This window comes from Muntiacus reevesi, chromosome 2, assembly GCF_963930625.1.
Source record: "Muntiacus reevesi chromosome 2, mMunRee1.1, whole genome shotgun sequence".
NCBI lineage: Eukaryota > Metazoa > Chordata > Mammalia > Artiodactyla > Cervidae > Muntiacus > Muntiacus reevesi.
Window position 1 is genome coordinate 46,900,416 of NC_089250.1, and position 17,144 is coordinate 46,917,559.

Sequence of the window (17,144 nt, forward strand, 5' to 3'; positions counted from 1 at the left end):
TGATTACATCTGCATCAATTCTATTTCCAAATAAAGTCACATTTGGAGGAACTAAGGCTTGGAACTTCAACATATCTTTTTCTGGGGGCAAAATCTAACCCATTTAAACAATTTAACAAGCAGGCCAGCTCCCACACCCCTCAGGTGGGTTAACTCTGAGCCACATATTCTATGCCTCCCAGAACTTCCTGGGGGATTGAGCCCCAGGTGCCACAGGTGACCTCACTAATGCACCCATTATGGGCTGTGTTTACCTCTGTCCTTCTCCTACTGGTGTTTCCTGGGATCACCTCCTAGATAAACTGATTGTCCTCAACTATTTAGTTCAGGGATTGCTCCTGGGAAACCCTAACATAAGAAAATTCAAAGGCAAGCTTATTTTATGGCAAATAATGTAACTGTAGTTATAATACATTGCAGTTATAACCACCTGTCTTAATGCATCTTGGTAGAAGATACTAGGAAATGCTTAACGTATTGCAATATATAAAATGCAATATGTCTCTCCCTTTCTCCAGTGCAGTCCAATAAAAAAATAACTTCCTAAATAAAGAGAACTCATGGGCCCAAAATGAATAGACATTTACTTACTGGATGAGAGAAACACTGCAGTGCATCCAATTCCAGCCTGGCAAGTCTCTCACAGACATGCAGTGGGCACTGCTCACGAGGGGAAGCTGCTGGTAAATGGAGCACAGCAATGCATGATGCCTCAGGCTTGGAGATGGTTCACGCAGCTTCCTTCTGGCCCACTGCCTGGTGAGGTCCTATGCACAGCCTTTCATCTTAGTTTGCAGACACTTCAGGGCAGGGGAATGTGCAGGCACGAATGCCCTATCAAGGATGCAGGAGACATCCAGAGAGTCCCACCTGAGCTGTGGTGCCCAGCAGAGTGCAATTAGGACCTCTGTGGGGCCACTATTTCTTCAAGAAGTCCAGGACCACCCAGGTCATGTTTTCACCTCCTTTAATCAAAATAATATATGTTGATGGTAAATCATCAAGTAGTCCTAAAAGGCTTACAGTGAGTGTTACGAGTTGAATCATGTGCCTCAAAATGCTGTGTGTTTAATCACTCAGTTGTGTCTTACTCTTTGCAACCCCATAGGCTGTATGTATGTAGCCTGCCAGGCTCCTCTGTCCATAGAATTCTCCAGGCAAGAATACTGGAGTGGGTAGCTATTCCCTTCTGTGGGGATCTTCCCTACCCAGGGATCAAACCTGGGTCTCCCACATTGGAGGTAGATTTTTTACTGTCTGAGCTACCAGAGAAGACCAAAATGCTATGTTGAAGGCCTAACTCCTGGCACCTGTGAATGTGACCTTATTTGGAAATAAGAGTTTCTACAGATGCAATCTAGTTATACTGGGGTCATTAGGGTCCCCATATCCAATATGAAGAGGGAAATTTAAATACAGACACAGAGGAGAATGAATCCCATATGAAAACAGACATAGAGGGAAGACAGCCATGTGAAGACAGTGGCAGAGACTGTAGTTATGCTGACACCAGCCAAGAAACGCCTGGGGTTACCAGAAGAGGCAAGGAAGGATTATTGCCTAGAAGTCTCAGGAGGAGTGTGGCCCTGCTGACACCTTCATTTGGGATTTCTGGCCTCTAGAATTGTGAGAGACTGCATTTCTATTTTAAGACACCCAGGTGTGGTACTTTGTTAGGGTACTGTAGGCACCTGATACAATGAGAAACAGATGGCCTTTGCCTCCTCCTCCCAAATCTTTTTGCAGATGCAGCCACCTGTAGTTACTTTACAGTTTTTTTTTTTCCTTTTTCTTAGTTGAGTATTCTAATTATCACAGTTTCTAATATTTTATCAAGTGATGGGTCAGGAGGGGAGAAAGGATCCTCTTATTACAAAATGAAAATACACAACATAGTATATTGTTATAACATATAATTGGGAGATCTCAGGTGCTAAATAACTAACTAAATACAATAATTACTATTTTCGCTCAGGAATTAGTCACTTGGACACATAACAGGCCTCAGTGAGAAAGTGAAGAACAAAAGGAAACAGAATGAGCCACGTGGACATCTGAGAAAAGACATATCAGGCAGAGGGAATAGCAGGTGCAAAGGCCCCGAGACAGGAATATGGTTAAAACACTTAGAGAACGAGGAGGCAGCTTGGGTACAGCCATGGAGGATGAGCATAGAGAGGTGGCAGGGTCCAAATCATGCAGGGTTTTGGTTTACCATGCATGCTCCTGGTAAGGACATTTACTTTAGCTACTGGAGAATTCTCTAGAAAACTGACATGGTTTGGTATACATCGTGATGGCTTGCAGCAGGGTGGTGGCACTAGGGATGAGGAAAAGTAGTCAAACTCAGGATCTATTTTGGAGGCAGATAATGGAGGGCCAATGGCTTTGGTGTGGATGGAAAAAGAGGAGTCCAGGATGATTCCAAGGTTTCAGGCCTGAGCAACTGGGCTTAGAACGGAGGTGGGGAACGCTGCAGGAGGGACTGGTTAGGAAGGGAGGTGTGTGGAGCTCAGGTTGGGATTTGTTAGGTTTGAGATTGGATGGAACACCAAGTAGGAAGGGTTGAGTTGGGTTTATGGGCCTGGCCCTCAAGGAAAAGGTCTGTTATAGACAGTGTGGGAGTCACCATCACAGAGATGGTATGCTGCTGTTGCTGCTGCTGCTGCTAAGTCACTTCAGTCGTGTCCGACTCTGTGCGACCCCATAGACGGCAGCCCACCAGACTCCCCCGTCCCTGGGATCCTCCAGGCAAGAATACTGGAGTGGGTTGCCATTTCCTTCTCCAATGCACAAAAGTGAAAAGTGAAAGTGAAGTCACTCAGTCGTGTCCAACTCTTAGCGACCCCAGGGACTGAAGCCTACCAGGCCCCTCTGTCCATGGGATTCTTCAGGCAAAAAAGTACTGGAGTGGGGTGCCATTGCCTTCTCCCAGAGATGGCATATAAAGCCTCCAAAGTGAGTGAGATCACCAAGTGTTATAAAAATGAGTCAAAGATGCCCTTTGTATATCATCCCCAAAGTTGTTTATTTCCTCAGTATAGGTTGATAACTGTTAGCTCAAAGACCTGTCAGTGGCAGACTCAAATTTTACACATCCATCCATTTTATCACCACAGAATCTGACTTTGAAGGTCAGCAGGATTTAATTACAGAAATTCCACAGGACTGGGGAAACAAACTCTTGGAGGGCACAAACAAAACCTGTGCACACCAGGACCCAGGGGAAAGGAGCAGTGACCCAACAAGAGACTGAGCCAGACTTGCCTGTGTGTGCTTGAGAGTCTTGGTGGAGGCGTGGGTCAACAGAGGCCTGCCACAGGGTAAGGAGCACTGACTATAACAGTTCGAGGAGGCCCAGCATGCTGGCATAAGTCCTTTTGAAGGAGGTCGCTATTACTGCCATTACCCCTACCATAGTTTTGCCTCAGGCCAAACAATATTGGATTAAAGACTTCCTGAGCATGGCCTTGCCAACCAGAACAAGACCCAGTTTCCCCCACAGCCAGTCCCTCCCATCAGGAAGCTTCCACTAGCCTCTTATCCTCATCCATCAGAGGGCTGCTGCTGCTGCTAAGTCACTTCAGTCGTGTCCGACTCTGTGTGACCCCATAGACGGCAGCCCACTAGGCTACCCTGTCCCTGGGATTCTCCAGGCAAGAACACTGGAGTGGGTTGCCATTTCCTTCTCCAATGCATGAAAGTGAAAGTGAAATTGCTCAGTCGTGTCCGACTCTTAGCGACCCCATGGACCGCAGCCTATCAGGCTCCTCCATCCATGGGATTTTCCAGGCAAGAATACTGGAGTGGGGTGCCATTGCCTTCTCCATCCATCAGAGGGCAGATAGAATGAAAACCACAAACACAGAGAACTAACCAAATTGATCACATGGATCACAGCTTTGTATAACTCAATGAAACTATGAGCCATGGCATGCAGGATCACCCAAGACAGCCAGGTCATGGTAGAAAGTTCTGACAAAACATGGTCCACTAGAGAAGGGGATGGCAAATCACTTCATTCTTGCCTTGAGAAACCCATGAATAGTATGAAAAGGCAAAAAGATATGAAACTGAAAGATGAAACCCCCAGGTCAGTAGGTGTCCAATATGCTACTAGAGATGAGCAGAGAAACAGTTCCAGATGGAATGGAGAGGGGGAACCAAAGTGGAAACAACACCCAGTTGTGGATGTGTCTGGTGGTGAAAGTAAAGTGCAATGCTGTAAAGAACAATATTGCATAGGAACCTGAAATGTTAGGTCTGTGAATCAAGGTAAATTGTACATAGTCAAACAGGAGATAGCAAGAGTGAACATTGACATTTTAGGAATCAGTGAACTAAAATGGACAGGAATGGGAGAATTTAGTTCACATGACCATTATATCTTAGAAGAAGTGGAGTAGCCCTCACAGTCAACGAAAGAGTCTGAAATGCAGTACTTAGGTGCAATCTCAAAAATGGCAGAATGAACTCTGTTTGTTTCCAAGGCAAACCATTCAATATCACAGTAATCCAAGTCTATGCCCCAACCACTAATGTTGAAGAAGGTGAAATTGAATGGTTCTGTGAAGACCTACAAGACTTTCTAGAACTAACACCAAAAAAAAAAAAAAAAAAATATCCTTTTAATCACAGGGGACTACAATGCAAAAGTAGGAAGTCAAGAGATACCTGGAGTAACAGGCAAATTTGGCCTTGGAGTACAAAATGAAGCCAGGCAAAGGTTAATAGTTTTGCCAAGAGAACACACTGGTCATAGCAAATGCTCTCTTCCAACAATACAAGAGATGGCTCTACTTGTGGGCATTACCAGATGGTCAATACGGAAATCAGAAAGATTATATTCTTTGTAGCCAAAGATGGGGAAACTCTATACATTCTGCAAAAACAAGACTGGAAGCTGACTGTGGCTCAGATCATGAACTCTTTATTGCAAAATTCAAACTTAAATTGAAGAAAGGAGGAAAAATCACCAGGCCATTTAGATATGACCTAAATCAAATCCCTTATGATTATACAGTGGAAGTGACAAGTAGATTCAAGGGATTCGAATTGACAGGCAGACTGCCTGAAGAACTATGGGTGGAGGTTCATAACACTGTACAGGAGACAGTGATCAAAACTATCCCAAGAAGAAGAAATGCAAAAAGGCAAAACAGTTGTCTGAGGAGACCTTACAAATAGCTGAGAACAGAAGAGATGCAAAAGGCAAAGAAGAAAAAGAAAGATATACCCATGTGAATGCAGAGTTCCAAAGAATAGCAAGGAGAGATAAGAAAGCCCAAGTGAACAATGCAAAGAAATAGAGGAAAACAACGGGAAAGACTAGAGATCTCTTATAGAAAATTAGAGACACCCAGGGTATATTTCATGCAAAGATAGGCACAATAAAGGACAGAAACAGTATGGACCTAACAGAAGCAGAAGATATTAAGAAGAACCGGCAAGAAAACACAGAAGAACTGTACTGAAAAGGTCTTAATGACTTGGATCATCATGATTCTGTGAGACACTCTGGGGCCAGACATCCTGGAATATGAAGTCAATCAGGCCTTAGGAAGCATCACTAAGAACAAAGCTAGTGGAGGTGATGGAATTCTAGCTGAGCTGTTTCAAATCCTAAAAGATGACAATGTTAAAGTTCTGCACTCAATATGACATCAAATTTGGAAAACTCAGCAGTGGCCACAGGACTGGAAAAGGTCAGTTTTCATTCCAATCCCAAAGAAAGACAGTGCCAAAGAATGTTCAAACTACCATATAATTGCACTCATTTCACATGCTAGCAAAGTAATGCTCAAAATCTTTCAAGCTAGGCTTCAACAGTATGTGAACTGAGAACTTCCAGATTTACAAGCTGGATTTAGAAAAGACAGAGGAACCAGAGATCAAATTGATTGCATCCACTGAATCATATAAAAAGCTAGAGAATTTCAGAAAAACATGTACTTCTGTTTCATTGACTAAAGTCTTTGTGTAGATTACAACAAACTAAATTCTTAAAGAGATGGGAACACCAGACCACCTCATCTGTCTCCTGTGAAACCTGTATGCAGGTCAAAAAGCAACAGTTAAAACCAGACATGGAAAAACAGACTAGTTCCAAATTGGGAAAGGAGTACATCAAGGCTGTATGTTGTCATCCTGCTTATTTAACTTATATGCAGAGTGTATCATGGGAAATTCCAGGTTGGATGAAGCCCAAGCTATAATCAAAATTGAGGGGAGGAATATCAATAACCTCAGATATGCCAATGATACCACCCTTATGGCAGAAATCGAAGAGGAATTAGAGTCTCTTGATGAAAATGAAAGAGAAGAGTGAAAAAGTTTGGTTAAAACTCAACATTCAAAAAATAAAGATCATTGACATTGGTCCCATCTTTTCATGGCAAATGATGGGGAAACAATGGAAACAGTGACAGACTTTATTTGCTTGGGCTCCAAAATCACTGCAGACGATGACTGCAGCCATGAAATTGCTCCTTGGAAGAAAAGCAATGACAAAACTAGACAGCATATTAAAAAGCAGAGACATCACTTTGCCTACAAAATCTGCACAGTCAAAGCTATGGTTTTTCCAGTAGTTGTGTACAAATTTGAGAGCTGGACAATAAAAAAGGCTGAGCACCAAAGAACTAATGCATTCAAACTGGAGCTGGAGAAGACTCTTGAGAGTCCCTTGGATTACAAGGAGATCAAATCAGTCAATCCTAAAGGAAATCAACCTTAAATATTCATTGGAAGGACTGATGCTGAAGCTGAAGCTGCAGTACTTTGGCCACATGATATCAAGAGCCGACTCACTGGAAAAGACCTTGATGCTGGGAAAGATTGAATGCAGGAGGAGCACAGGATGACAGAGCATGAGATGGTTGGATGGCATCATCAACTCCTTGGATATGAGCTTGAGCAAGCTTTGGGAGTTGGTGATGGACAGGGAAGCCTGGCATGCTGCAGTCCATGGGGTCGCAAAGAGTTGTGACTGAACATCAAAGTTCATTTTAAACATAGCCCAAAGAAGTACATCTTTGCACATTCAGGGCCCATCTGCTTCACATACCTACACCAAACTATACCCGGCATCTGCTGGCCGTTGATAAGATAGAACCATGTGACTACAAGACAGATCTCAATCCTTACAAGCTATGAGACTCCTGCCCCTTGGAGCTCTCTGACCCAGGGACTTCCTGCTACGCTGCTGAATGGCATTTATCTAGGCACCAGAGGCACTCTGATTTCCCTCTCCCTGGGATTTCCCTTGCACTCCTCCCCTCCAGTAGCAACCCCCTTGGTGTAGCTTCTGGATAGATTCCTGCTGTGAGGGACACCCCTCCCTCCCTGCCCTTGCAAACTCAACAGAGTATCATTATCATCCAGTAAGTGTGTGCTCCTGCCACCTCATGGTTCTATCTTTTTCTTATATCAAATCCCTTGAACTTTCTACAACCAAGGAGCAAGTGTAGACAAAACAGGGAAAAGGTGCAGTGCTTTGCCTTGGGGCACACTAATGTTCTCCTCAACATTCATCACAGAGATGAAGAAGAACCAGAAACAGAGATGGAGGAAGAAAGGCTGAAAAGGAAGCAGGGAACCAGGAGAGGAAAACGGTCACAGAAGGGGGTCAAATGCTGCCAACAGGTTCAGAGGACTGAGAAAGGGCTTTAGATTTCACTTTATATCTTTTTCCCCCCTGTACATTCACTTACTGCTTTAAAGTTTTAAACTATTTCAGTAGTTACAGGAATTACTTTTTACTCAGAAAGAAAAATATTTACCTTTTAAATACGAAAGAAAAATTTAAATTATTCTTGGTTTATCTCTAAAAACCCAACCACTTACATGCTTGTGATTTTTTTTTACCAACCCATTTTATATTCAACATGTGCATCTTGTGTGCTTACTAAGCATTTATTTGCACTTGGATTTTGTGTCAGGCTTACTTTGATGTGGAGCTTCTTTTAAAAAGTTAACTGAATTTGTCCAATAAAAAGCCTCACATATTTTAGAAGACCAGTGCTGCAATAGTTTCCAGATCTGCCTCCAAAGCTGAATTTAGCTGTCAGTGGTTCTTTGAAAGTTCAATTCCTTCACTGAATTCACTTAGCAACAATTCCTTGATTAAATTATATGAGGTTATTAGGAAAAAAGTCAATCACTTTTCAACATTCTGAAAAGATCAAGCTTCATCTTCTCAATTGAACTGTCAGGATTAAGGTTTATGGCATCAATATCCCTCTGGCAATACTAATATGAAACTGAGACAGCTTTGTAAAAAGTTTCAAAAAGTTTCACCTTTGGGATTTCCCTGGCTGTCCAGTGGTTAAGCCTCTGGGCTACCAAGGCAAGGGGTGCAGGTTCAATCCCTGGTCAGGGAACTAAGATCCCACATGTAAATAGGGACCAAAAGAAAGCAGTAGTAGCATTACTCATATTAGATAAAATAGACTTTGAAATAAAGATCATGATCAGAGACAAAGGACACTACATAATGATCAAAGGATCAATCCAAAACAAAGATATAACAATTATAAATATATATGCATCCAACATAGGAGCACCTCAATACATAAGACAAATGCTAACAAGTATGAAACAGGAAATTAACAGTAACACAATAATAGTGGGGGACTTTAATACCTATGGATAGATCAACCAAACAGAAAATTAGCAAGGGAACACAAGCTCTAAATGATACAATGGACCAGTTAGACCTAGTTGATATCTACAGGGCATATCACCCCCAAACAATGGAATTTACCTTTTTCTCAAGTGCACATGGTACACTCTTCAGGATAGATCACATTCTGGGCCATAAATCTAGCCTTGGTAAATTAAAAAAAAATTGAAATCATTTCAAGCATCTTTTCTGATCACAATGAGGTTAAGAGTAGATGTTAACTACAGGGGAAAAAAACTACTAAAAATACAAACATATGAGGCTAAATAACACACTTCTGAATAACCAACAGATCATGGAAGAAATAAAAAAGGAAATCAAAACATGCAAAGAAACAAATGAAAATGAAAACATGACAATCCCAAACCTATGGGATGCAGTAAAAGCAGTGCTAAGAGGGAGATTCATAGCAATACAAGCTGACCTCAAGAATCAAGAGAAACATGAAATAAACAACCTAACTTTACACCTAAAGCAACTAGAAAAAGAAAAGAAGAATCCCAAAGTTAGTAGAAGGAAAGAAATCATAAAAATCAGAGCAGATATAAATGAAAAAGAAACAAAGGAGACTATAGCAAAAATCAACAAAACTAAAAGCTGGTTCTTGGAGAAGATAAATAAAATAGACAAACCATTAGCCAGATTCATCAAGAAAAAAAGGGAGAAGAATCAAATCAATAAAATTAGAAATGAAAATGGAGAAATCACAACAGACAACACAGAAATACAAAAGATCGTTAAGAGGCTACTGTGAGCAATTATATGCCAATAAAATGGACAAACTGGAAGAAATGGACAAATTCTTAGAAAACTATAACCTTTCAAAACTAACCAAGAAGAAACAGAAAATCTTAACAGATACATCACGAGCACGGAAATTGAAGCTGTAATAAAAAATCTTTAAAAAACAAAAGCACAGAACCAGATGGTTTTATAGGAGAATTCTACCAAAAATTCAGAGAAGAGTTAACACCTATCCTACTCAAGCTCTTCCAGAAAACTGCAGAGGAAGATAAACTCCCAAACTCATTCTATGAGGCCACATCACCCTAATACCAAAATCAAACAAAGATGCCACAAAAAAAGAAAACTACAGGCTGTTTTCACTGATGAACATAGATGCAAAAATCCTCAACAAAATTCTAGCAAACAGAATGTAACAATATATTAAAAAGATCATGCATCATGACTAAGAGGGCTTCATCCCAGGGATGCAAGGATTCTTCAATATTCACAAATCAATCAATGTGATACACCATATTAACAAATTGAAAGATAAAAATCATATGATTATCTCAATAGAGGCCGAGAAAGCCTTTGACAAAATTCAACACCCATTTACAATAAAAACTCTCCAGAAAGCAAGCATAGAAAAACATACCTCAACATAATAAAAGTCATATATGACAATCCCCCAGCAAACATTATCCTCAATGGCAAAGTATGAAAGTATTTCCTCTAAAATCAGGAACAAGACAAAGGTGTCCACTCTCACGACTACTATTCAACATAGTTTTGGAAGTCCTAACCACAGTAATTATAGAAGAAAAAGAAATAAAAGGAATCCAGATTGGAAAAGAAGTAAAACTCTCACTGTTTGCAGATGACATGATCCTCTACATAGAAAACCTTAAAGACACCTCCAGAAAATTACTAGAGCTAATCAATGAATATAGTAAAGTTGCAGAATATAAAATTAATACACAGAAATCCCTTGCATTCCTATACACAAACAATGAGAAAACAGAAAGAGAAATTAAGGAATCAACTCCATTCACCATTGCAATGAAAAGAATAAAATACTTAAGGATAAATTTACCTAAAGAAACAAAAGACCTATATACAGAAAACTATAAAACACTGAGGAAAGAAATCAAAGAGGACGCAAATAGATGGAGAAATATACCATGTTCATGGATTGGAAAAAAATCAATGTAGTGAAAATGAATATATTACCCAAAGTAATCTATAGATTCAATGCAAATTCCTGTCAAGCTACCAATGGTATTTTTCACAGAACTGGAACAAATAATTTTGCAATTTGTATGGAAATACAAAAAAAATGTCAAATAGACAAAGCTATCTGGAGAAAGAAGAATGGAACTGGAGGAATCAACCTTCCTGACTTCAGACTATACTACAAAGCTGTAGTAATCAAGACAATAAGGTTCTGGCACAAAGACAGAAATACAAATCAATGGAACAAAATAGAAAGCCCAGAAATAAATCAGGCACCTATGGGCACCTTATCTTTGACAAAGGAGGCAAAAATATACAATGAAGAAAAGATAATCTCTTTTATAAGTGGTGGTGGGAAAACTGGTCAATCACTTGTAAAAGAATGAAACTAGAACACTTTCTAACACCATACACAAAAATAAACTTAAAATGGATTATAGATCTAAATGTAAGACCAGAAACTATAAAACTCTTTAGAAAACATAGGGAGAACACTCTCTGACATAAATCACAGCAAGATCCTCTATGACCCACCTCTCAGAGTAATGGAAATAAAAACAAAAAAACCCAAATGATACCTAATTAAACTTCAAAGCCTTTGCACAACAAAGGAAAGTATAAGCAAGGTGAAAAGGCAGCCTTCAGAATGGGAGAAAATAATAGCAAATGAAATAACTGACAATCTCCAAAATATAAAAGCAGCTCATGCAGTTCAATACCAGAAAAATAAATGACCCAATCAAAAAATGGGCCAAAGAACTAAAGAAGATGTTTCTCCAAAGAAGACAGGCAGATGCATCGCTTCTCGGCCTTTTGGCTAAGATCAAGTGAGAAGACAGGCAGATGGTTAACAAACACATGAAAAGATGCTCAACACCACTCATTATCAGAGAAATGCAAATCAAAACCAAAATGTACCATCTCATGCCAGTCAGAACGACTACCATCAAAAAGTCTGCAAACAATAAATTCTGGAGAGGGTGTGGAGTAAAAAGAACCCTCTTATACTGTTGGTGTGAATACAAACTAGTACAGCCACTATGGAGAACAGTGTGGAGATTCCTTAAAAAATTGGAAATAGAACTGCCATACAACCCAGCAATTCCACTGCTGGGAATACACACTGAGGAAACCAGAACTGAAAGAGACACATGTACCCCAGTGTTCACTGCAGCACTGTTTACAATAGCTAGGACATAGAAGCAACCTAAATGTTCACCGGCAAATGGATAAGGAAATTGTGGTACATATACACAATGGAATATTACTCAGCTATAAAAAAGAATGCATTTGAGTCAGTTCTTTTTATTTTTAAAAATTAATTTATTTTAATTGGAGCCTAATTACTTTACAATATTGTGGTGGTTTTTGCCATACATTGACATGAATCAGCCATATGTATACATGAGTCAGTTCTAATGAGGTGGATGAAACTGGAGCCTATACAGAGAGAAGTAAGTCAGAAAGAGAAACACCAATACAGTATATTAACACATATATGTGGAATTTAGAAGAACGGTATCGACAACCCTATATGCAAGAGAGCAAAAGAGACACAGATATAAATATCAGACTTTTGGACTATGTGGGAGAAGGTAAGGGTGGGACAATAAGAGAGAACAGCATTGAAACATGTATATTACCATATGTAAAATAGATGACCAGTGCAAGTTTGATTCATGAAGCAGGGCACTCAAAGCTGTGGTGGTCTGGAACAACTCAAGAGGGATGGGGTGGGGAGGGAGGTGGAAGAAGGATGGAGGACACAAGTACACCTGTGACTGATTCCTGTCGATGTATGGCAAAAACGTCATTGTAAAGTAATTAGCCTCCAATTAAGATAAATTAATTTTAAAAAAGCACTGAAGCATCCAATGGAATCTTATTTTTACATCTACATTGGTTGAGTCATACCCTCTTCTCCAAACCAGATTAATCCTGTATCTCCATGTTCTTGGAATGTTTGCAATTCTCTCCAGATAGCACCCCAGTGCTCTTAGGTCCCCAGTTGTTGGGGCAAAGCTATCCCCTCTGGACTGCCCCCTCAGACCATGTCTGAGGCCCGAGCCCCACTGCTTTACTTGCTCCAAACCAGTTCCCACCACACTCTGAAATGCTGTGCTCCTGTTGTATTCATCACTTCATTTAAATTTGTGGCCAGTACAGTCTTCCTGAAAGGGCCAGATGGCACATATTTTAGGCTTCAAGGCCATATGGTTTCTGTCACAGCTATTCAACTTGGCCATAGCACAGAAGCAGCCATGGACAGATAATACTTGAGCAAATTAGTCTACTTGTGTTCTAATAAAACTTCATTTATGGGTGCCACAATTTGAACTTCATGTAATTTTCACATATCACAAAATTATTGTTCTTTTGCTCCCCCCCAACTTTAAAAAACTATTTTAGCAAAAAAAAAAAAAAAAAATGGCACGCACCAGATTGGGTGCAATTTGTTAGTTTAAAGCAATCATATACGTTCTTATTTTTGCTGCCTCTCTGCCTTGGTCTGTCACTTGCAGGTGATGAAAAAGAACTAAGAGAGGACACATTATTTACACTTATTTGTTTGGGTAAAGTACTCCCAGAAGGCAAAGGACTTTCCACTCTCACTTCCACCCTCTGGATTAATTTCTCTCCTTTTCCAAGTGTGCTGCTTTAGAGTGATAACACAAAGCAGACCAAACAAACAACACATTGAGCCCACCCACATTTTGAAACAAAGTTTCTTTAATGCCTTGTTAACTTTCTGGCAGTTGGAAAATGAAAGGTCCCAATCACTAGCCCAGAAGTAAAAAATAGCAGATGCAATCAGATTCCTTCTATAGAGTCCAAAATCAGGAACAGTTAGAACAAGGTAAGTCTTAGTAGTCAGATTTTTAGGACATGCTTCAGTACTTGAAAGTGAAACTAGAAATAGCACATGAAAAAGACAAAATGTCAAAAACACAAAATGTAGGGGGAGTGTAAAAAGGTAGACTTTTTGTACCTGAATATGTATCTGAAGAAAATGAAATTCATATCTCGAAGAGGTATTTGCACTCCCATGTTCATTGCAGCATTATTTGCAATAGACAAGATACAGAAACAACGTACATGTCTACCAACAGATGAATGGGTAGACGTGGTATGTACATACAATGGTGTATCATTCAGCAATGAGGAGAGAAATCCTGCCGTTTGTGACAACAGGGATATACCTCAAGGGCATTATGCTAACTGAAATAAGTTAAAGTGAATACTGTCACTTTTAGGTGGTATCTTAAAATATCAAACTCATAGAAACAAAGTAAAATGGTGGTTGCTGGGGACCCTGGTGATGCAGTGGTTAAGACTTCACCTTCCAATGCAGAGGGTGTGGGTTCAAACTCTGGTGAAGGAGATAAGATCCTATGCCTAGTGGTCAAAAAAAAAAAAGGAACAACAACAACAACAAAAAACCAGAACATAAAAACAACAGAAGCAATAATGTAACAAATTCAATAAACTTCCCTTTAAAAAAGGTGGTTGCCAGGAGCTGGCAGGTGCAGGAGATGGGGAGATACTGGACAAAAGGGACAAACTTTTAGTTCTAAGATGAATACATTCTGGGGAATTAATGTAGAGCATGGTGACTGTCAAGATCACTGGAAGAAATAGCAACAACCTCAGATATGCAGACCATACCACTCCAATAGCAGAAAGTAAAGAGGAATTAAACAGCCTCTTGATGAGGGTGAAAGAAGAGAGTGAAAAAGCTGGCTTAAAACTCAAGATTCAAAAAACTAAGATCATGGCATCTGGTCCCATCACTTCATAGCAAATAGGAGAAAAAGTGGCAGCAGTGACAGATTTTATTTTCTTGGGGTCCAAAATCACTTCACACAGTGGCTGCAGTCATAAAATTAAGACACTTGCTCCTTGGAAGGAAGGCTTTGATAAATCTAGACAGCATATTAGAAAGCAAAGACATCACTTGGCTGACAAAGATCTGTATAGTCAAAGCTATGGTTTTTCCAGTAGTCATGTACAGATGTGAGAGATGGATCACAAAGAAGAATAAATAATTGATGCTTTAGAATTGTGGTGCTGGAGAAGACTCTTGAGAGTCCCTTGGACTGCAAGATCAAACCAGTCAATCCTAAAGGAAATCAACCCTGAATATTCATTGGAAAGACTGATGCTGAAGCTCCAATACTTTGGCCACCTGATACGAACAACTAACTCGCTAGAAAAGACCCTGATGCTGGAAAAGAACGAGAGCAAAAGGAAAAGAGGGCAGCAGAGGATGAGATGGTTAGACAGCATCCACTGACTCAACAGACGTGGATGTAAACTCTGGGAGACAGTGGGGGACAGGGAAGCCTGGCATGCTGCAGTCCATGGGGCTGAAAAAAGTTGGACACGTCTCAGTGACTGGACAACAAAATGGTGATTATAGTAAATCATAATTATATACCTAAAAGTTGTTGAGAGTAAACTTTTTTAACCCATTACAAAGAATTTTTATTGTCTGCTTATAAAAAAGCTTAGCCTTAGACATAGATCTTTATCATCTGGCTTGCTCTGTGCCTCTGTTTACACACAGTAACTTTATTTCAATAACAAATCACAGCAGACTGTTGAAGACGTTTTAAATAGCAATTAAACTCAATAGCATGTTGTACCAACAATGTATGTAACCCAGTGATATAAGGAACAATATAAATAACCGTGACCAAACTGACATACACATGCAGGTAGTGACTACCATCATGACAGCTGCCTGGCTGACAGCACAAGTAAGAGACCAAGTCTGAGAAAACATCCTGAATGATAAGGAGACAGATTCCAGCACCCAGTTCAGCAGGATCCCCATACATGCCCATCATGACATACATGCACCTTGGCTTGCCCGACGGTAATGATCATACAAATTTCTGAGCTCCACTGAACAAGGCTCTATCTTGTGTACTCTAATTTCAATGATTTTGGCTCCAGCTAACAACCTAGATAGCATATTAAAAAGCAGAGACATTACTTTGCAAACAAAGGACCATCTAGTCAAGGCAATGATTTTTCCAGTGGTCATGTATGGATGTGAGAGTTGGACTATGAAGAAAGCTGAGCGCCAAAAAATTGATGCTTTTGAACTGTGGTGTTGGAGAAGACTCTTGAGAGTCCCTTGGACTGCAAGGAGATCCAACCAGTCCATCCTAAAGGAGATCAGTCCTGGGTGTTCATTGGAAGGACTGATGCTGAAGCTGAAACTCCAGTACTTTGGCCACCTCATGCGAAGAGTTGACTCACTGAAAAAGACCCTGATGCTGGGAGGGATAGGGGGCAGGAGGAGAAGGGGACAGAGGATGAGATGGCTGGATGGCATCACCGACTCGATGGACGTGAGTGTGAGTAAACTCCAGGAGTTGGTGATGGACAGGGAGGCCTGGTGTGCTGCAAGGGGTCGCAAAGAGTCAGACACAACTGAGTGACTGAACTGAACAACTGCATGATTAAACAGATATAACAATTGGGGAGATACCCAATTCCATTAGGGTTTCTCTTTGGATGCAATAACAACTCTCATCCAGTAGAAAGGATCTACAGAATCTGATGATATGATTTCAAACAGTGGTATCTGACAACAAAATAAGAATAAGAAGAGAGTTACAGCAATCCATAGAACCTTCTCTCTAAACTGGATTTTCCTTTCAGGTTTCTGAATTTCTGGTAGAACTGCACAGAAATTTGATAACCTCTAAATATTTGATGTCCAAGGTGGCAGCTGGGGCCCCGCGGCCTCAGAGCCCGCTCCCGACGTGCTTTGGCCAGCCCTGTACAGGCTCTGAGAGTAAATTTTTAATGTTCTTCCCCCACCCCACCAAAATGGTAATTATATCACAGAGGTGTTAGTTAATGCTGTGGTGATAATAATTCTGCAATATATAAGTGTATTAAATCAACATACTAACACCTTAAGCTTACAAAATATTATGTCAATTACAACTCAATAAAGCCGAAAAAAAATTGCTTCATACAATTTTGGTATACCTTTAAGCTAAAAAATCTAATTAACACATTGTATTTCCAAGTACCCTAATCAAATGAAAAGTATGATAGACATTATTAATGATTGTCTTTACTTTTTGATGGCCACTCATTGAAGTGCAATTTCACATAACTCTCCTGGTGACTGGATGTCCAGTAGTCATAGAGTTACCCACTTATCTGCTCCAAAGGTGATGTTCATTTTACAAATAAGACACGTGTGATTTGGGTATCCTCACATAAATGTTTCTCAAATAGTTGGTTATGGTCCAGCAGCACCAGTGTCACCTGGAAAGCTGGAAATGTGAATTTTCTGCCCCATCCCAGACTTACTTAGAAACTCAATGGAGCCTAGCAATCTGTGTTTTAATAAGCCCACAAGGGGATTCTGGTGCACACTAAATCTTTGAACCACTGAATTAAATCATCAGTACCCAAAGATTAAGTAAGTTACATGAATGAAAAAAAGTAATAGGTAAAAGTTAACTTTTAACCT